The sequence below is a fragment of the Paramisgurnus dabryanus genome, chromosome 4 (assembly GCF_030506205.2).
Source record: "Paramisgurnus dabryanus chromosome 4, PD_genome_1.1, whole genome shotgun sequence".
In the NCBI taxonomy this organism is placed as follows: domain Eukaryota; kingdom Metazoa; phylum Chordata; class Actinopteri; order Cypriniformes; family Cobitidae; genus Paramisgurnus; species Paramisgurnus dabryanus.
Window position 1 is genome coordinate 51,767,818 of NC_133340.1, and position 23,450 is coordinate 51,791,267.

A 23,450-nucleotide genomic window follows, 5' to 3' on the forward strand; every position below is an offset into this window, starting at 1 on the left:
TTCACTGTAGGTCCTTGCGGTCTGCTGCGCTGCTGTGTTTGTTTCTTATGTACACGTGTGCAGTCTGTTTGCACCATTGCACCATACCACGACTCAATGGCCTTGTAGTTCAACTAAACACGGCCATTTCTGAATTGTATGTTACGTAATAAATCTGAAAAACTAATTCTCCTTAACAAATTATCCTCATAACGTCACATTAAGGACATTACATGTTTGTCTTATAGGTGCACCTGTGTGTAAGCATACATAGTCTGTATGATCCTTTTTTGACCATCTCTTTCATTTTCTGGAGCGAGGTGGTCTAACATTCATTGTGGCTGTGTACGGGTTTAACTGCTCAGCCTGGTAAGCGAAGTGTGAGGTTTTTGACGTTGCCTTAAAGCTCGAAACCCGGCAATTGCTGCTTGCAGCTATATTTATTATTATGTTTCCTCTTCCGCCATTGAAGTCAATGGCAGCCCATAGAACCGTACGTAGGAAAGTTATGTAATTTGGCACACATGTAGAGGACAGTCTTAGAAGTTACTATAGCAACATAGGTGTGTCTAACTCAAACCCTCTAGCGCCACCAACAGTCCAAAAGTCCACTTATGTTCATGCTCATAACTTCTGACCCGTGAGTCCTAGAAACTAAATTCTTGGTTCCTCTGAATCCTTTGCTCATGATGATTCAATTGCACACATTGATGTCATTTGTTTCATGCAAATCTTTCCGCCATTTTGAATTTTCCGTAAAACCTACTTTTTCGAACTCCTCCTAGAGCGTTCGTCCGATTTGCATGTCCTTTGGTATTTAGCATCTAGAGACACCCCAGACAAAAAGTTATCAAAAACTTTTTGATAGGCCAATGCGTTCTCGTATAAATTGACAACATATATGGCGGCGAGCACGCCAAAACGGACGTGAGGCCGTATCTTCGCAAAAATGTATTGTATCGACACGAAACTTGGTATATGTCATTACAGTCATGACATGAGGGTGCCTGCAACGTTTCGTCGCAGCGCCACCTAGTGGTCACGAGATTCGAAAAATGCCTATTTTTGCTTATAACTACTTCAAACTTGAGTCTAAAATCATGAAGGTGGTCTTGTTAGATTCCTTGAGGCATGCCGAGTCAAACGATACCAAACGGTTTTCGGTCGGCCATTTTGGGTGTCGGCCATTTTGAATTTTCTCATTAAGTTCAGTATTTCACAAACAGATTGGTGTATCGCTACGAAATTAGGCATGGTTCATCAGTGACATGTTCTGAGCGCACCTATAAATCTTTAGGATGGCGCCACCTAGTGGTCAGGATATGTAAAATAAATTTTTAAACTCTTTATATCATTTGATTAAATTGCCACTATGACATAAGACTTCACTCTATTGATTCCTTGGCTCATGCTGAGTCCGACTGTACCAAATATGTCAGAGTCAAACCTACTTCCTGTCGGCCATTTTGATTTATATTGAACAGCTACTTTTTCAAACTCCTCCTAGAGCGCTCGTGTGATTGACTTGATTTTTGGTATGCATCATCTAGAGACACTCTAGACAAAAAGTTATCAAAAGATTTTCGGTAGACCTATCCGTTGTCGTATAACGCATCAAAGAATGCGAGGGCGAGCACGCCAAAATGTGTTTGAGCCTGTGTCTTCGCAAAACTTTTGCGTATTAATATGAGACTTGGTATATGTCATAACAGTGATGACCTGAGGGTGCATGCACCATTTCGTCACACTGCCCCCTACTGGTCACGAGATATAAAAAATGTCTATTTTTGCTTACAACTACTGCAAATTTGAATGTAAAATTATGAGACTGGTCTTGTTAGATTTCATGAGGCATGCCGAGTCAAACGATACCAAATGGTTTTTGGTCGGCCATTTTGTGTGTCGGCCATTTTGAATTTTCTTTAAGTTCAAGTATTTCAGAAACGCAATTGCGTATTGTTATGAAACTTGGTATGTTTCATCAGCAACATGTTCTGGGAGGACTTGTAAACTTTCCGGTGCCCCCTAGTGGTCAAGAGATTTGAAGCTATATCTCTGCATCTCTTTGTCGTATTTAAACCAAATTTGGTGGGTGTCAGCACAATCAAGTCCTGAGTCACAATTTATTTTTTGGTCAGTGCCCCCTAGTGGTCAAGTCATATAAGGCTATATCTCTGCATCTCTTTATTGTATTTACACCAAATTTGGTGGGTGTCATCACAATCAAGACCTGAGTCACAATTTATTTTTTGGTCAGTGCCCCCTAGTGGTCAAGTCATTGAAGGCTATATCTCTGTATCGCTTTATTGTATTTACACTAAATTTGGTATGTGTCATCACAGTCATGACCTGAGGCACCATCTATTCTTTCGGCACAGTGCCACCTAGTGGTCTCAAGATACGAAAAAAAATGCTTTTTTTCAAAAAAATAATGCAAACTTAGATCTTAAACCATGACAGTCATCACATATGAATCATTTTTTTGCCATGTTTGGCTTGACCCCGGTATCGCTGCTTGCAGCTATATTTAGGGGTCAAGCCCAGAATGGGCGAAGACCCCTATTGTATCCGTTAGTTTTCTTTTTCTTTTTCTTTTTCTTTTTCTTTTTCTTTTTCTTTTTCTTTTTCTTTTTAAATATTATTCTTCTTCCTGTTCCATTGCGGTCTATGGCAGCCCATAGAACCGTACATAGGAAAGTTATGAAATTTGGCACACTGACAGAGGACAGTCCAAATAATATCCCTAGCAATTTTGGAGTCTCTATCTCAAACCCGCTAGCGCCACCAACAGTCCAAAGTTGCACTTACGTTTTTGCTTATAACTTCTGATCCGTAAGTCCTAGAAACGAAATTCTTGTTTCCTCTGATTCCTTGGTTCAAGACGATTCGATTAGACCATATGACGTTATTTTCCGTCATGAAAATTTTTCCGCCATTTTGAAATATTCGTAAAACCTACTTTTGCGAACTCCTCCTAGAGTTTTTACCCGATTGCCACGAAAATCGGTATGCAGCATCTAGAGACACTCAAGGCAAAAAGTTATTAAAAGAATCTCGATAAACCAATCCGTTCTCGTATAGCGCGTCAACGAATTTTACATAGAGCGCAAAAAAACTGATTTTAGGCTGTATCTTCGCCAAACTTAGGCCTATTGACACGACACTTGGTACTCGAGATGCCAGTCAGGAACTGAGGGTGCATGCACAGTTTCGTTGCAGCGCCACCTAGTGGTCAGACGAATGTTCTATACGCCTATAACTTTGGCTGCGATAAAAGTATTTTCACGGGACTTGATTTTTTGGAGTCCTGAGTAGTCGCCGAGTCCAACGATACCAAACATGCCAGGATTCGCCTTACGGTTAGCCCTGTGCATCAAAATAGCACTTAAAAAACACGCGCGAATAACTCCGCGAGCGTTATTCCGATCGACACGAAAACACCATAGGAAGAATATTGCATTACCTTCTGAACAAAAAGTTCTATTGGCGTTATATTAAAATTTTCATCAGAAATGGCCGAAAAATGCAAAAAACGAAAAATTACCTTTAAATTTTGCATTTTTTACACATAAATGGTTATAACTTCGCAACGAAAAGAGATTTTTTCACCAGATTTGATACGCAGATGTACGACCACAGTCTGAGGCCACACAAAAAAAATGGTATGCCTCCACCACTAGGTGGCCCTATAATTGAACAAAATCTTTCATATCAACCAAGCCCTATGGTCATACAACTATTTTATTGCTTAACTAAAGTGTATAGTCATGAAACTAGCTAGATGTAACACAGTCATGACCTAAGGTTGCATGCACAGTTTTGTCATAGCGCCACCTAGTGGTTTTGAGATAGAAAATGGCTATTTTTGCCTATAACTACTGCAAAAACACATCTAAAACCATGAGTCTTCATGGATTATTCCTTTCATGAATTGAACTATAATCACTGGTGCATGTTCATTTACTCTCTAGCAACCAATGAGAATACCTTATCAACCGTTTTTGCAAGAGCTTTTTCTCTGCATCAGAACATTGTAGACACATGGGGATGGTGTATTTTGACTCATTTAACTTGTTGTAACATGTTGTGACACCATGGGCGTAGATTTAGGGTGGGACGCTAGGGACATGTCCCTACCAATATTCAGAGAAGACTGAATTGTCCCTAGCAATAATTTCGACCAAACATTTAATCTGTATTCATATATAACCACTAATGTCCGTCTTGTTCTTGTGTTTTCTATTTTTTACTTATTATATTTTTGTCAGAAATCATTTAAATTAGATTAGAAATCTTTTGCAATCCCGTTCTGTAAAAATAACGCTCTATGTGGTACACAAACGGTTAACAGCTTTCGTTCTCTGCAATGCCCGCCTCCGTAAGTCACATCGCTAATATGATTGGCTTTGCATTTCTTTAGTCCCGCCTCTCTAACGCACATTGCTAATATGATTGGATTAGCATTCTTGAGTCCCGCCTCTCTAACGCACATCACTTTTTGATGGGCTTGTCTTTACTCGCTACGTGTGATAGGATGGTTTCACTTTGTACAACGCGCCAAAGTTCACTCAACAAGACGTGCGTGATTATTCGGGCGACAGGTAAGTGAGGAAGAAAGTATTATTATACCCACTGTAACTGTTTCATGCACAAAAAAAGTTGTGCCACATAATGATTCAAGGACAGTGTTTTCACCAATACAGGACAATCCCATGTTAACCCTGAGGAGTTGCAAACTTGTGTCAACCTTTTATAAATGGGGTGGCAAGGTTATTTAGAGGGTCCCTAATCCATGAAAGAAAATAACCCCAACATGGTAAAAACATGAATTCATGTCATGATTGCTGAATACTTTCATTACTGCACTGTGGTCATTACTTGCACAGATGTAGACATAATGTTGCATTTTAAACAAACTATTTTTTTCACACTGATTAACTGTCTGTTAATGAAAAGAAGATTTAATGTAAACTACAGAAACGTTTATAAACTGTGTTCAGGAAACAGCATGATATATATACCTACTTCAACACTGGGATTTTTTGGCAAAATTAAATTAAGAATTAAATATTAATTGCATATTCTTCAATATTATAAAGTTAATATGGATTCATATATGTTACTATGTGATTTTCTTTTTTTGACAAAGACTTAAACAGCTACTGTTTATTAGGCTCTAGGACATAACGAATTGTTTATTATAGTACATTAAATTTGGGATGGCACCGGGGGTGGCGAGTCAGATGTCACTGAGTAAAGTGCATACTGAGTTGTCTGTTGTTTATGTCAAGTAAACGGTGATAAACAGTTTTTGCAATGCGACCATTTTATTTATGTCCCCACCAATGCCAGAATCAAACCTACGCCCTTGTGTGACACATGTTTTGCCACTGCAAATATCACTCACATGTTCTTCAGTGCTCTAATGTTCCATGACTGTCAATAACAGAACGACGATTGCAGTAGACAAGAACAGAGATTATTTTTGTTGATTATTTTTGCGTTTTTTCATCTGAAATCATTAGGTTTACCTAGGTTCTTCGGTCTGCTTATCCAAACTCAACTTTACACCCTTCTGTGCCCTTTTCGGCTTGACCCCGGTATCGCTGCTTGCAGCTATATTTAGGGGTCAAGCCCCGAAGGGGCGAAGACCCCTATTGTATTTGTTAGTTTTCTTATTATTATTATTATTCTGCTTCTTCTTCTTCTTCTTCTTCCGCCATTGCGGTCTATGGCAGCCCATAGAACCGTACCTAGGAAAGTTATGAAATTTGGCACACTGATAAAGGACAGTCCAATGTGTCCCCATAGCAAATTTGGAGTCTCTATCTCAAACCCGCTAGCGCCACCAACAGTCCAAAGTTGCACTTACGTTTTTGCTTATAACTTCTGATCCGTAAGTCCTAGAAACGAAATTCTTGTTTCCTCTGATTCCTTGGCTCAAGACGATTCGATTAGACCCTATGACGTTATTTTCCGTCATTAAAATTTTTCCGCCATTTTGAATTATTCGCAAAACCTACTTTTGCGAACTCGTCCTAGAGTTTTTACCCGATTGCCACGAAAATCGGTATGCAGCATCTAGAGACACTCAAGGCAAAAAGTTATTAAAAGAATTTCGATAAACCAATCCGTTCTCGTATAGCGCGTCAACGAATTTTACATAGAGCGCAAAAAAACAGAGTTTAGGCTGTATCTTCGCCAAACTTAAGCCTATTGACACGACACTTGGTACTTGAGATGCCAGTCAGGAATTGAGGGTGCATGCACAGTTTCGTTGCAGCGCCACCTAGTGGCCAGACGAATGTTCTATACGCCTATAACTTTGACTGCGATAAAAGTATTTTCACGGGACTTGATTTTTTGGAGTCCTGAGTAGTCGCCGAGTCCAACGATACCAAACATGCCAGGATTCGTCATACGGTTAACCCTGTGCAGCAAAATAGCACTTAAAAAACATGCGCGAATATCTCGCCGAGCGTTATTCCGATCGACTCGAAAACACCATAGGAAGAACATTGCGTTACCTTCTGAACAAAAAGTTCTATTGGCGTTATATTAAAATTTTTATCAGAAATGGCCGAAAAATGCAAAAAACGAAAAATTACCTTTAAATTTTGCATTTTTTACACATAAATGGTTATAACTTCGCAACGAAAAGAGATTTTTTCACCAGATTTGATACGCTGATGTACGACCACAGTCTGAGGTTACACAAAAAAAATGTATGCTTGCACCACTAGTTGGCCTTATAATTGAAAAAAACCTTTGAAATCAAGCCACCCTATGGTCATACAACTGTTTCTTCCCTAAAATAAAGTGTATAGTCATAAAACTAGCTAGATGTAACACAGTTATGACCTGAGGTTGCATGCACAATTTTGTCATTGCGCCACCTACTGGTTTTGAGATAGAAATATGGCATTTTTTGCCTAAAACTACTGCAACAACACATCTAAAACCATGAGTCATCATGGATTATTCCTTTCATGGCTTTGACTATAATCACTGGTGGTTGCCAATTCACTCCCTAGCAACCAATGAGAATACCTTATCAACCGTTTTTGCAAGAGCTATATCTCTGCGTCAGAACATCGTAGAGACACGGGGGTGGGCTCTTTTGACTCATTAACACCACTGTAACATTTTGTGAGCTGTGTATTGCCACTGCAAGCACCACTCATTTTTACGTCAGTGTTCTAGTTATCAATGCTCGTCGAAAGAGAGGGAGAGATTTCACTAAATGAGAACAGCTTTTTTGCTGATAACTGTTATATTGTTTTGTCTGAAATCAAGAGATTTTCCTAGGTACTTTAAACTGCTCATCCGAAGTCAACTTTACTTTCTGCTGTGCCCTTTTTGGCTTGACCCCGGTGATTGCTGCTTGCAGCTATATTGGCAATTGTTTCTGTTAGTAAATTTTTCTTCTTCCGCCATTGCGGTCTATGGCAGCCCATAGAACCGTAGGTAGGAAAGTTATGAAATTTGGCACACTGATAGAGGACAGTCCAAATAATATCCACAGCAAATTTGGAGTCTCTATCTGAAGCCCACTAGCGCCACCAACAGTCCAAAGTTGCACTTACGTTTTGTCTTATAACTTCTGAACCGTAAGTCCCAGAAATAAAATTCTTGTTTCCTCTGATTCCTTGGCTCAAGACGATTCGATAGGACCCTATGACGTCATTTTCCGTCATGAAAATTTTTCCGCCATTTTGAATTATTCGTAAAACCTACTTTTGCGAACTCGTCCTAGAGTTTTTACCCGATTGCCACGAAAATCGGTATGCAGCATCTAGAGTCACTCAAGGCAAAAAGTTATTAAAAGAATTTCGATAAACCAATCCGTTTTCGTATAGCGCGTCAACAGATTTTACATAGAGCGCAAAAAAACAGAGTTTAGGCTGTATCTTCGCCAAACTTAGGCCTATTGACACAAGACTTGGTACTTGAGATGCCAGTCAGGAATTGAGGGTACATGCACAGTTTCGTTGCAGCGCCACCTAGTGGCCAGACGAATGTTCTATACGCCTATAACTTTGACTGCGATAAAAGTATTTTCACGGGACTTGAATTTTTGGAGTCCTGAGTAGTCGCCGAGTCCAACGATACCAAACATGCCAGGATTCGTCATACGGTTAACCCTGCGCAGCAAAATAGCACTTAAAAAACACGCGCGAATATCTCTGCGAGCGTTATTCCGATCGACTCGAAAACACCATAGGAAGAACATTGCGTTACCTTCTGAACAAAAAGTTCTATTGGCGTTATATTAAAATTTTTATCAGAAATGGCTGAAAAAAGCAAAAAACGAAAAATTACCTTTAAATTTTGCTTTTTTACACATAAATGGTTATAACTTCGCAACGACAAGAGATTTTTTCACCAGATTTGATACGCTGATGTACGACCACAGTCTGAGGCTACAAAAAAAAAATTGTATGCTTGCACCACTAGTTGGCCTTATAATTGAACAAAACCTTTGAAATCAAGTCACCCTAGGGTCATACAACTGTTTCTTCACTAAACTAAAGTGTATAGTCATAAAAGTAGCTAGATGTAACACAGTTATGACCTGAGGTTGCATGCACAATTTTGTCATTGCGCCACCTACTGGTTTTGAGATAGAATATGGCATTTTTTTGCCTAAAACTACTGCAACAACACAGCTAAAACCATGAGTCATCATGGATTATTCCTTTCATGGCTTTGACTATAATCACTAGTGGATGTCCATTTACTCTCTAGCAACCAATGAGAATACGTTATCAACTGTTTTTGCAAGAGCTTTTTCTCTGCATCAGAACATCGCAGAGACATGGGGGTGGGCTCTTTTGACTCATTAACACCACTGTAACATTTTGTGAGCTGAGTATTGCCACTAGAAGCACCACTCATTTTTACGTCAGTGTTCTAGTTATCAATGCTCGACGAAAGAGAGGGAGAGATTTCACTAAATGAGAACAGCTTTTTTGCTGATAACTGTTATATTGTTTGTCTGAAATCAAGAGATTTTCCTAGGTACTTTAAACTGCTCATCCGAAGTCAACTTTACTTTCTGCTGTGCCCTTTTTGGCTTGACCCCGGTGATTGCTGCTTGCAGCTATATTGGCAATTGTTTCTGTTAGTAAATTTTTCTTCTTCCGCCATTGCGGTCTATGGCAGCCCACAGAACCGTACCTAGGAAAGTTATGAAATTTGGCACACTGATAAAGGACAGTCCAATGTGTCCCCACAGCAAATTTGGAGTCTCTATCTCCAACCCTCTAGCGCCACCAACAGTCCAAATTTGCACTTATGTTATTGCTTATAACTTCTGATCCATAAGCACTAGAAACATAATTCTTGCTTCCTATGATTCCTTGGATCAAGACGATTCGATTGGACCCTATGACGTCATTTTCCGTCATGAAAATTTTTCCGCCATTTTGAATTATTCGAAAAACCTACTTTTTCGAACTCGTCCTAGAGCTTTTGTCCGATTGCCACGAAAATTGGTATGTATGAGCTTGAGACACTCATGGCAAAAAGTTATCAAAAGAATTTTGATAAACCAATCCGTTGTCGTATAGTACGTCAACAAATTTTACGTAGAGCGCAAAAAAACAGATTATAGGCTGTAACTTCGTCAAACTTAGGCCTATTGACACGACACTTGGTACTTGTGATGCCAGTCAGGAACTGAGTGTGCATGCACAGTTTCGTCGCAGCGCCACCTAGTGGCCAGACAGATGTTTTATACACCTATAACTTTGGCTGCGATCAACGTATTTTTACGGGACTTGATTTTTAGGAGTCCTGAGTAGACGCCGAGTCCAACGATACCAAACATGCCAGATTTCGCCTTATGGTTAGCCCTGCGCAGCAAAACAGCACTTAAAAAACATGCGTGAATATCTCCGCGAGCGTTATTCCGATCGACTCGAAAACACCATAGGAAGAACATTGCATTACCTTTTGAACAAAAAGTTCTATTGGCGTTATATTAAAATTTTCATCAGAAATGGCCGAAAATTGCAAAAAACGAAAAATTACCTTTAAATTTTGTGTTTTTTACACATAAATGGTTATAACTTCGCAACGAAAAGAGATTTTTTTCACCAGATTTGATACGCTGATGTATGAGCAGAGTCTGAGGCCAGACAAAAAAATTGGTATGCCTGAACCACTAGGTGGCCCTATAATTGAACAAAATCTTTCATATCAAGCAAGCCCTATGGTCATACAACTACTTCTTTGCTGAACTAAAGTGTATAGTCATAAAACTAGCTAGATGTAACGCAGTCATGACCTGAGGATGCATGCAGGATTCTGTCATAGCGCCACCTAGTGGTTTTGAAATAGAAATATGGTATTTTTGCCTAAAACTACTCCAACAGTACATCTAAAATCTTGGGTCATCATGTATTATTCCTTTCATGGCTTGGAGATCATTGGTGCATGCCAATTAACTCCTTAGCAACCAATTAGGATACCTTATCAACCCTTTTTACAAGAGCTATATCTCTGCATCAGAACATCGTAGAGACATGGGGGTGGTCTCTTTTGACTCATTAACACCACTGTAACATTTTGTGAGCTGAGAATTGCCACTGCAAGCACCACTCACATTTTCTTCAGTGTTCTAGTTGTCAATGCTCCTCGAGAAGAGAGGGAGAGATTACACTGAATGAAAACACAGTTTTTTTGCTGATAACTGTTATATTGTTTCGTCTGAAATCAAGAGATTTTCCTAGGTACTTTAAACTGCTCATCCGAAGTCAACTTTACTTTCTGCTGTGCCCTTTTTGGCTTGACCCCGGTGATTGCTGCTTGCAGCTATATTTAGGGGTCAAGCCCCGAAGGGGCGAAGACCCCTATTGTATTTGTTAGTTTTCTTATTATTATTATTATTCTGCTTCTTCTTCTTCTTCTTCTTCCGCCATTGCGGTCTATGGCAGCCCATAGAACCGTACGTAGGAAAGTTATAAATTTGGCACACTGATAAAGTACAGACCAATGTGTCCCCACAGCAAATTTGGAGTCTTAATCTCTAACCCGCTAGCGCCACCAACAGTCCAAAGTTGCACTTATGTTTTTGCTTATAACTTCTGATCCATAAGTCCTATAAACAAAATTCTTGCTTCCTCTGATTCCTTGGCTCAAGACGATTTGATTGGACCCTATGCTGTCATTTTCCGTCATGAAAACTTTTCCGCCATTTTGAATTATTCGGAAAACCTACTTTTGCGAACTCGTCCTAGAGCTTTTGTCCGATTGCCACGAAAATCGGTATGTAGCATCTAGAGACACTCAAGGCAAAAAGTTATTAAAAGAATTTTGATAAACCAATCCGTTGTCGTATAGCTCGTCAACAAATTTTACGTAGAGCGCAAAAAAACAGGTTTTAGTCTGTATCTTCGTCAATTTTATGCCTATTGACACGACACTTGGTCGTTGTAATGCCAGTCTTGAACTGAGGGTGCCTGCAGAGTTTCGTCATAGCGCCACCTAGTGGTCATATGAATTTTGTATATGCTTTTAACTTTGGCTGCGATAAACGTATTTTCACGGGACTTGATTTTTTGGAGTCCTGAATAGCTGCCGAGTCCAACGATACCAAACATGCCAGATTTTGCCTTACGGTTAGCCCTGCGCAGCAAAACAGCACTTAAAAAACACGTGCGAATATCTCCGCGAGCGTAATTCTGATCGACTCGAAAACATCATAGGAAGAATATTGCATTACCTTCTGAACAAAAAGTTCTATTGGCATTATATTAAAATTTTCATTAGAAATGGCCGAAAATTGCAAAAAACGAAAATTACCTTTAAATTTTGTGTTTTTACACATAAATGGTTATAACTTCGTAACGCAAAGAGATTTTTTCACCATATTTGATACGCTGATGTACGACCACAGTCTGAGGCTACACAAAAATTTTTTTATGCTTGCACCACTAGTTGGCCTTTTAATTGAATAAAAACTTTGAAATCAAGCCACCCTATGGTCATACAACTGTTTCTTCACTAAATTAAGGTGTATAGTCATAAAACTAGCTCGATGTAACACAGTTATGACCTGAGGTTGCATGCACGAATTTTGTCATTGCGCCACCTACTGGTTTTGAGATAGAATATGGCATTTTTTGCCTAAAACTACTGCAACAACACATCTAAAACCATGAGTCATCATGGATTATTCCTTTCATGGCTTTGACTATAATCACTAGTGGATGTCAATTTTCTCTCTAGCAACCAATGAGAATACGTTATCAACTGTTTTTGCAAGAGCTTTTACTCTGCATCAGAACATCGCAGAGACATGAGGATGGTCTCTTTTGACTCTTTTAACTTGTTGTAACATGTTGTGACCCATGTTTGCCCACTGCAAGCATCACATACATGTCCTTCAGTGCTCTAATGTTCCATGATTGTCAATAACCGAAGGACAGTTGCAGTTGACAAGAACATAGATTATTTTTGTTGATTACTTTTGCATTTTTTCATCTAAAATCATTAGGTTTACCTAGGTTGTTCAGTCTGCTTATCCAAACGCAACTTTAAATCCTTCTTTGCCCTTTTCGGCTTGACCCCGGCATTGCTGCCTGCAGCTATATTGGCAATTGTTTCTGTTAGTAAATGTTTCTTCTTCCGCCATTGCGGTCTATGGCAGCCTATAGAACCATACGTAGGAAAGTTATGAAATTTAGCACACTGATAGAGGACAGTCCAATGTGTCCCCACAGCAAATTTGGAGTCTCTATCTCAAACCCTCTAGCGCCACCAACAGTCTAAAGTTGCACTTACGTTTTTGCTTATAACTTCTGATGCGTATGTCCTACAAACAAAATTCTTGTTTCCTCTGATTCCTTGGCTCAAGACGATTCGATTGGACCCTATGGCGTCATTTTCCGTCATAAATTTTTTTCCGCCATTCTGAATAATTCTTAAAACCTACTTTTGCGAACTCTTCCTAGAGTTTTTACCCGATTGCCGCGACAATTGGTATGTAGCATCTAGAGACCCTCACGGCAAAAAGTTATCAAAAGAACTTCGATAAACCAATCCGTTGTCGTATAGCCCGTCAACAAATTTTACGTAGAGCGCAAAAAACAGATTTTAGGCTGTATCTTCGTCAAACTTAGGCCTATTGACAAGACACTTGGTACTTGTGATGCCAGTCAGGAACTGAGTGTGCATGCCCAGTTTCGTCGCAGCGCCACCTAGTGGCCAGACAGATGTTTTTTTCACCTATAACTTTGGCTGTGATCAACGTATTTTGACGGGACTTGATTTTTAGGAGTCCTGAATAGTCGCCAAGTCCAACGATACCAAACGTGCCAGATTTCGCCTTACGGTTAGCCCTGCGCAGCAAAACAGCACTTAAAAAACATGCGCGAATATCTCCGCGAGCGTTATTCCGATCGACTCGAAAACACCATAGGAAGAACATTGCATTACCTTCTGAACAAAAAGTTATATTAGCGTTATATTAAAATTTTCATCAGAAATGGCCGAAAATTGCAAAAAACGAAAATTTACCTTTTACAATTTTTGTTTTTATACATAAATGGTTATAAATTCGCAACGAAAAGAGATTTTTTCACCAGATTTGATACGCTGATGTATGAGCAGAGTTTGAGGCCACACAATAAAATTGGTATGCCTGAACCACTAGGTGGCCCTATAATTGAACAAAATCTTTCATATCAAGCAAGCCATATGGTCATACAACTATTTCTTCACTAAACTAAAGTGTATAGCCATAAAACTAGCTAGATGTAACACAGTTATGAACTGATGTTGCATGCACAACTTTGTCATTGCGCCACCTAGTGGTTTTGAGATAGAAATATGGTATTTTTGCCTAAAACTACTCCAACAGTACATCTAAAATCTTGGGTCATCATGTATTATTCCTCTCATGGCTTGGAGATCATTGGTGCATGCCAATTAATTCCTTAGCAACCAATTAGGATACCTTATCAACCGTTTTTGCAAGAGCTATATCTCTGCGTCAGAACATTGTAGAGACATGGGGGTGGTCTCTTTTGACTCATTAACACCACTGTAACATTTTGTGAGCTGAGTATTGCCACTGCAAGCACCACTCACATTTTCTTCAGTGTTCTAGTTGTCAATGCTACTCGAGAAGGAGGGAGAGATTACACTGAATGAAAACACAGCTTTTTGCTGATAACTGTTATATTACTTAGTCTGAAATCAAGAGATTTTCTTAGGTTCTTTAAACTGCTCATACGAATTCAACTTTACTTTCTTCTGTGCCCTTTTTGGCTTGACCCCGGCATTGCTGCTTGCAGCTATATTTAGGGGTCAAGCCCAGAATGGGCGAAGACCCCTATTGTTTCTGTTAGTTTTCTTTTTCTTTTTCTTTTTCTTTTTCTTTTTCTTTTTCTTCCTCCGCCATTGCGGTCTATGGCAGCCTATAGAACCGTACGTAGGAAAGTTATGAAATTTGGCACACTGATAGAGGACTGTCCAAAAAGTCTCCACAGCAAATTTGAAGTCTGTATCTCTAACCCGCTAGCGCCACCAACAGTCCAAATTTGCACTTATGTATTTGCTTATAACTTCTGACCCGTAAGTCCTAGACACTAAATTCTTGTATCCTCTGATTCCTTGGCTCAAGACGATTCGATTGGACCCTATGACATCATTTTCCGTCATGAAAAATTTTCCGCCATTTTGATTTATTCATAAAACCTACTTTTGCGAACTTGTCCTAGAGCTTTTGCCCAATTGCCACGAAAATCGGTATGTAGCATCTACAGACCCTCACGGCAAAAAGTTATGGAATTCATGTCGATTCGCCAATCTGTTTGCGTAAACCGCGTCAACAAATTTTACGTAGAGTGCAAAAAAACGGATTTGAGGCTGTATCTTCGCCAAACTTAAGCCTATTGAAACGACACTTGGTACTTGTGATGCCAGTCAGGAACTGAGAGCGCATGCCCAGTTTCGTCGCAGCGCCACCTAGTGGTAAGACGAATGTTTTACACACCTATAACTTTGGCTGTGATCGACGTATTTTCATGGGACTTGTTTCCTTGGAGTCCTGAATTGTTGCCGAGTCCAACGATACCAAACATGCCAGAATTGGCCTTACGGTTAACCCTGCGCGGCAAAATAGCACTTAAAAAACACGCGCGAATATCTCCGCGAGCGTAATTCTGATCGACTCGAAAACATCATAGGAAGAATATTGCATTACCTTCTGAACAAAAAGTTCTATTGGCATTGTATTAAAATTTTCATCAGAAATGGCTGAAAATTGCAAAAAACGAAAAATTACCTTTAAATTTTGTGTTTTTACACATAAATGGCTATAACTTCGTAACGCAAAGAGATTTTTTTACCATATTTGATACCCTGATGTATGAGCATATTTTGAGGCCACACAAAAAAAATTGTATGCTTGCACCACTAGGTGGCCCTATAATTGAGCAAAACCTTTGATATCAAGCCAGCCCTATGGTCATACAACTGTTTCTTCACTAAACTAAAGTGTATAGTCATAAAACTAGCTAGATGTAACACAGTTATGACCTGAGGTTGCATGCACAATTTTGTCATTGCGCCACCTACTAGTTTTGAGATAGAATAACGCATTTTTTGCCTAAAACTACTGCAACAACACTTCTAAAACCATGAGTCATCATGGATTATTCCTTTCATGGCTTTGACTATAATCACAGATGGTTGCCAATTCACTCCCTAGCAACCAATGAGAATACCTTATCAACCGTTTTTGCAAAAGCTATATCTCTGCATCGGAACACCGTAGAGACACGGGGGTGGGCTCTTTTCACTAATTAAACTTGGTTTAACTAGGTTCTTCAGTCTGCTTATCCAATCTCAATTTTACATCCTTTTGGGCCCTTTTCGGCTTGACCCCGGTATTGCTGCTTGCAGCTATATTTAGGGGTTCAAGCCCGTAGGGCTGAAACCCTATTGTAATTGTTAAGATTTTTATTTTTATTAATTATTATTATTTTGCCGTAAAACGGAACGTACAGCCCAAACCGTAAGGCCTAGAGACTTGAAACTTGGCCAAAGGGTAGGACCCAATTTGGGGAGAGGTTGATAGAGTATCAACCCGATTGGCCTATAGGTGGGGCTATAGCGATAACAAACGCGTTGATGATCATAACTCCCACAAATCTTGTCCAAATGTCAAGTGTCTTATATCACTGGAATCCTTGCGTCAAGACGAACAAAACGTATATCTCCGATTTCATTTCCGTCATGAATTTTTTTTCGGTATTTTCGATTTTGTCGAAAAAAATAAAAACGAACTAGTCCTAGGTTTTTTGTCCGATCGGAACCGTTCCAGTGCTGTAATATTCCTTGGAGTGTGAATATCAAAAGTTATCAAAAAAAATGTGAACTTTTGACTTATCGTCGTAAAGCCACGCCCAAACGCCCCCAATGGGCGGAGCCTCTTGGACTTAAATGGCTATAACTTGGGATTGGAAAGAGGTATCGACACCAAATTTGGTACACATATACAGGGCACTATTCTGGGGTCACGTGCAAAAAATTGCGCCGCTTGACCACTAGTTGGCGCTATAACACCACCTCAACTTTAAAGGGCTGTAACTACAGAAATATGGGGCCGATCAACTTGACCTTTGGCACCGGTGCTCCTGGTCTAGGGTACTATCTGTGTCTAAAAGGAATTTCGCGTAGCTCAAAAAAAATGGCCGCCATCGGCCAATCAAGAAAAAGCAGCTATTAGGCAGGGTTAACGGAGGCCGATCGAAACGAAACGTGGTGGGCCTGTTTGTCTCTTGGCCATGAAGGTCTGTGCAGAGTAAGAAAAAATTCGGCCTCCGGGAGGCGCTATCACGTTTTTTCAGTGTTTAAGTGATTGTGTATTATGCAGTGTTTTAGATATCAACAAGATCCTCATATCATTTAATAGAGGTACTTATAATGAACAACTTTTCCTCAAGCAGCACTTGTCTCAGTCGAATCGTTTGTTAGATATTCATCATTTTCTTATAAACCTACTTTTGCGAACTAGTCCTAGGTTTTTTGACCGATCTGAACCAATTCAGTGCTGGAATATTCCTTAGACACTGAATATCAATAATTATCAAAAAAAAGTTGAACTTTGCACTCTTCGTCGCAATACCACAGTCAAAAGTACGAAGAGGCGGTGCCACAAATACTTAAATGGCTATCATTTATGATAGGAATCAGATATCAACACGAAATTTGGTACACATATGTATAGACCTAGGCCGAGGTCACATGCAAAAAAATTCAGAGATTGTCCACTAGGTGGCGCTATAACCTAAGATCAAAGAACGATGACTATAGCATATGTATACGACACATAAATATTTGTCTGACCTACTTGTTATTTTGCACTTAACATCTGCTTTCAGATTCTTATAAGGGTCTATTAGGATAATTACATATCTTAGAAAACATGAGACCAATAGCCGCCAGCATTAACCATGTACCAGTCCAGTGTAATGGTGTGCGATTACAACTAAACTGATGGGCCTGTTTGTCTTATGTTCTCAAGTGTCTGTGAGGATTTTTGGCTCATCATTCCGGAAATATTTGCATCTAGAACAACGGGTGTTACGTTAACTGTCCCCTAGATCAGTGGTTCTCAAAATTATTCCTAGAGGCCCACTGCTCTGCACATATACAAAAGTCTTCTATTTTAAACAAATCTACTTTAATCATCAGTAGAGATTTGTATGAACTGAACTGATTGTGTCAGATGAGAGAATCATACAAAATGTGCCGAGCATTGGGTCTCGAGAAACCACTGTGTTTCAGTGAGTTGAAAGTACTTCTCTAGATGTTTATGTTTATATGAAAAACTATTTTGTGAATTTACTGTACTATATCTATTTTATTTTATAATCAAATCATCAAAATGAATTAAAACTAATTAAAATCTAATTATCTCCACTTCTGTTTTCAAATTAAAATATGAACAATTTATATATATATATATATATATATATATATATATATATATTAATTTTAGAAACTCATTACTACAATATTACAATCAAATAGTTTAAATTAAAACTTGTTTAAAGGTTGAACTGCAGATTAGTATGGTTTACATCTAGGCAAATATTCATTTCTACATTCATTTCTGTTCTTATAAAAAAGTTATTAATTTTTTTTCTAGAATATTTACTCTATTAATACATAACTGAGTATTATGTAAGGAGTTACAATCATAAGATGTATAACATTGAAAGAGTTGAATAAGTCCACTAGGTATGGCATCAAATACAACTGCAAATTCCTTAGCAGTTACTGGAATCTTATAGTGATTGAGGAATTCACAATAATTAAAGAGGTGACCATCATCTTTAAATAACTGCCTCACTAATATTATATTATTATCATACCAATTTCTATAAAATAAGGATCTGTTTCTTGTATAGAATATTCTTGTTATTCCAAATAAAAGATCTATGTGGAGAAAAGTTATGTTTTTATATGAGCATCCAAGAAAACAAACCTGTTTATGGAAACCTGACAGTTTTATGGGAAACTTGTTTATATCAAAATTGTATCGCAAAAAAAATTCCAAACCACCCAATTTCTTAAAAATCATTTCTGGTATGATGTTCCATATACTACCTTTGCAACTTCAGTAACTTTTTATCCACTTATTTTTAAAAACACAGTTAGCAGTATTAAAATCTAGTAAAAAAAGTATCCTCCTTTCTCAACTGGATTGCATAGAATTGACTTTTTAATGTAGTGCTTCACTGCTGGGTCTGTCGTTCATACGTGGATTACTCAGTTAGCTGGATTTCATTGTTGACGATTTAGCTTCATGTTGAATTATTTGTTTCTTCGAAGGTCATCCTAGAGTTGTTGTTATAGTAACATGTCCGTAAGGTTAATACTGCTCGGGATTCAAATTCAACTCGTAATAAAAAATGATACATTTAATATTTTAGTAATGTTATTTAAAAAAAACTATATAATATAAAAAACATAATTAAGACTGTGTTTTAAGGACTAGTCTGAAGAATTAGTAGTTAGTTAGGGCTAATCAGTCTAACTATTTGGATTTAAATATATTTTAAATAATTTAAATATTTTTTCACATGATACTTAAAGCAGTTATGTTCAATCATGAAGACAAAAATGTATGACTAACTTTGAATACTAGTCTTAGAGATTAATGTTACTGACCATTGGTTTAAATGTAGTTCCAGACTAAAATTTAGGCTTAAGTTTTAGTTGTCTTACTTGAAAATAGCTTACACTGGCCTACCTTTAAATATATCTGGGCCATAGTTTTGTCTTAAGATGTACACCAGAAATGTTTTTTATAAGGTTTGTTTGTAAAAAGTACCTAAATGTTTTTACATAACTAATGGCTAGTCATGCATCAATCTAAACCTGTGGGAAACAACCCAATAAAGTTATAAAGCTTCAAATGTTGTCTTAGAATTTTTCAAATCCTAAAGGTATGAAAAAGATTGCTGTAAATATGTGGATCCTTAAAGAACAATAATAGGCCAACATTAGAAATAATAACTAATAATCATACATAAAGAGAATATATATTTGGTTATCAGAAGCTTTAGTATTCTAATCTACTTTCCAGAACATAAACATGTCATGATGTATCTTATAAAGTTTTTAATAATTGTTTATAGAATTATTGCAATGAAATTGTAATGTTATTATACAATTGGTTATTTTAAATGTAAATGATTTGCTGAAAACTTACTCTAGCACAGCACATGTGGGAACACTAATAAGTGCTTAATAGCAAATCTGACTGACATTTGCTTAATGACATCATTTGTTATTAACTCCATTTGATATAAACAACACATCTGTATCAGTTATGTATGGACATAGCCAGTGGTTAAATATAAAAAATGTAGAGCTTTAGTACTACTTTAAGGCCTACTATAATATGAGAGAGGCTGTTATCTGAAATACTTGTATGTTTGCACATAATATCTATGTCAAAGAATATATATGTTCTATAAGAACAATTACTTTTGTTAAAAAAATGTCTAAAAGATTTAAACAAGCAAACATTTAGTAAGACCTACAGAATAGATCTCTATGAACTAAAATGACTGTTTCAGATGAGAGAAACATACAAAATGTGCAGAGCATGTTTGTGTATATGTTCCTTTTGTCCATAAAAATATATACGGTTTAATAACTTGCATACCTCACTTTATTTACCTAATTAAAACAGAAAGCCTTCATGGTACTCGATTAAAGGACATGAACATGAATCTGCTAAATGAAATGATATTTGTTATTGACAGGATTTAATAACACCATCCACCATTCTGATAACGTATCTGGTTGTTTTATTAAATTGTTTCAGTTCTTACACTCAACAACAGTAAAGCCAGTGCAGTACAATTTTCTCTACACTGTATAATACAAATACAAAAACAACTTTGCAGAAGTATAGCTATCACACAGTCATTTTGAAAATGGCCCTGACGAACGGCCCCTAAAGCTTATGACAAAGCATACAATGTATTATTGAGATCAGGCAATATACTCAAATTCCTTATTGTGGATTTTAGGTGCAATTTTCCGTTATGTTCACTAGATGGCAGAAGAGGATCAATCACTGGCTGACATTTGAACTCACAGAAAACACAGAAGATGATTACTCTTTAACTAATTCTACTATTAATAGAAATCTGTTCACATTTAAAGGTGCAGTGTGTAATTTTTAGAAGGATCTCTTGACAGAAATGCTAAATGATATACAAAACTATATTATCAGGGGTGTATAAAGACCTTTCATAATGAACCGGTATGTGTTTATTACCTTAGAACGAGACCTTTTTATCTACATACACTGAGGGTCCCCTTACATAGAAGTCACCATTTTGTGCCACCATTTTTCTACAGAAGCCCTTAACGGACAAATTTTTTTACTAAGTTGTCTCCGACGATGACATGTTTGTCTGGTGGCGGCTACTGTAGCTTCTCTATGTGTTTCAAAAGCGAGGGGTGAGCAGTGGACTAAGCCATTGGTTGCATTTCGTGACCTCACCACTAGATGCCACTAAAATGTACACACTGCACCTTTAACTTCATGATTTTACTGTTATAATATTAAAATCAAATTTAGTGAAAGACTACCACTTCAATTGTTCTGAGTTGTCAGTTTTATCACTCATGTCACTTTATGATAGCTGTGAAACGTGAACATAATTTTGGAGGCACTTACACGACATTTGCAGTAAGAATTATATTTTTATGTTTTTTATAAAAAAAAAACTAAATACAAAATGAGTGTGTAACCATGTCAGTATTAAGTCTTGTTCTTTAACAGTCTTGTTTCTCCTTTCTCAGGTAAACGTGTATGTGTATAATATACAATGCAGAATATCTATATGGCCATGTCCTTAAACGTCTTGTGATCCCAAATAGCTTGAACCCCGCTAATCGCTGCTTGCAGCTATATTTAGGGGTCAAGCCCCGAAGGGGCGAAGACCCCTATTGTATCCGTTAGTTTTCTTATAATTATTGTTATTCTTCTTCTTCCGCCATTACGGTCTATGGCAGCCCATAGAACCGTACGTAGGAAAGTTATGAAATTTGGCACACTGATAAAGGATAGTTCAATGTGTCCCCACAGCAAATTTGGAGTCTCTATCTCCAACCCTCTAGCGCCACCAACAGTCCAAAGTTGCACTTACGTTTTTGCTTATAACTTCTGATCCGTAAGTCCTAGAAACAAAATTCTTGTTTCCTCTAATTCCTTGGCTCAATACGATTCGATTTGACCCTATGACGTCATTTTCCGTCATGGAAATTTTTTCGCCATTTTGAATTATTCGTAAAACCTACTTTTGCGAACTCGTCCTAGAGCTTTTGCCCAATTTCCACGAAAATCGGTATGTAGCATCTACAGACCCTCACGGCAAAAAGTTATGGAATTCATGTCAATTCGTCCATCCGTTTCCGTAAACCGCGTCAACAAATTTTACGTAGAGCGCAAAAAAACGGATTTGAGGCTGTATCTTTACCAAACTTAAGCCTATTGACACGATACTTGGTACTTGTGATGCGAGTCAGGAACTTAGGGTGCATGCAGAGTTTCGTCACAGCGCCACCTAGTTGTCATACTTATGCTTTAAACGCCTATAACTTTGGCTCCGATTGACGTATTTTCACGGGACTTGTTTCTTTAGAGTTCTGAATAGTTGCCGAGTCCAACGATACCAAACATGCCAGATTTCGTCTTACGGTTAGCCCTGTGCATTAAAATAGCGCTTAAAAAACACGCGCAAATAACTCCGCGAGCGTTATTCCGATCGACTCGAAAACACCATAGGAAGAACATTGCATTACCTTCTGAACAAAAAGTTCTATTGGCGTTATATTAAAATTTTCATCAGAAATGGCCGAAAATTGCAAAAAACGAAAAATTACCTTTAAAATTTGTGTTTTTTACACATAAATGGTTATAACTTCGCAACGAAAAGAGATTTTTTCACCAGATTTGATACGCTGATGTACGACCACAGTCTGAGGCTACACAAAAAAATTGGTATGCCTGAACCACTAGGTGGCCCTATAATTGAACAAAATCTTTCATATCAAGCAAGCCCTATGGTCATACAACTATTTATTTGCTGAACTAAAGTGTATAGTCATGAAACTAGCTAGATGTAACGCAGTCATGAACTGAGGTTGCATGCACGATTCTGTCATAGCGCCACCTAGTGGTTTGGAGATAGAAAATAGCTATTTTTGCCTAAAACTACTGCAACAACACATCTAAAACCTTGAGTCATCATGGATTCTTCATTTCATGGCTTGGACTATAATCACTGGTGGATGTGAATTTACTCTCTAACAACCAATGAGAAAACCTTATGAACATTTTTAAAAGAGCTTTTTCTCTGCATCAGAACATCGTAGATACATGGAGATGGTCTCTTTTGACTGATTCAACGTGTTGTAACATGTTGTGACCCATGTTATGCCACTGCAAACATCACTCACATGTCCTTCTGTGCTCTAATGTTCCATGATTGTCAATAACATAGATTATTTTTGTTGATTACTTTTACATTTTTTTTTCATCTGAAATCATGAGGTTTACATAGGTTCTTTAGTATTCTCATCCAAACTCAACTTTACACCCTTCTGTGCTCTTTTCGGCTTGACCCCGGTATTGCTGCTTGCAGCTATATTTATTAGGGGTCAAGCCCAGAATGGGCGAAGACCCCTATTGTATCCGTTAGTTTTCTTTTTCTTTTTCTTTTTCTTTTTCTTTTTAAATATTATTCTTCTTCCTGTTCCATTGCGGTCTATGGCAGCCCATAGAACCGTACATAGGAAAGTTATGAAATTTGGCACACTGACAGAGGACAGTCCAAATAATATCCCTAGCAATTTTGGAGTCTCTATCTCAAACCCGCTAGCGCCACCAACAGTCCAAAGTTGCACTTACGTTTTTGCTTATAACT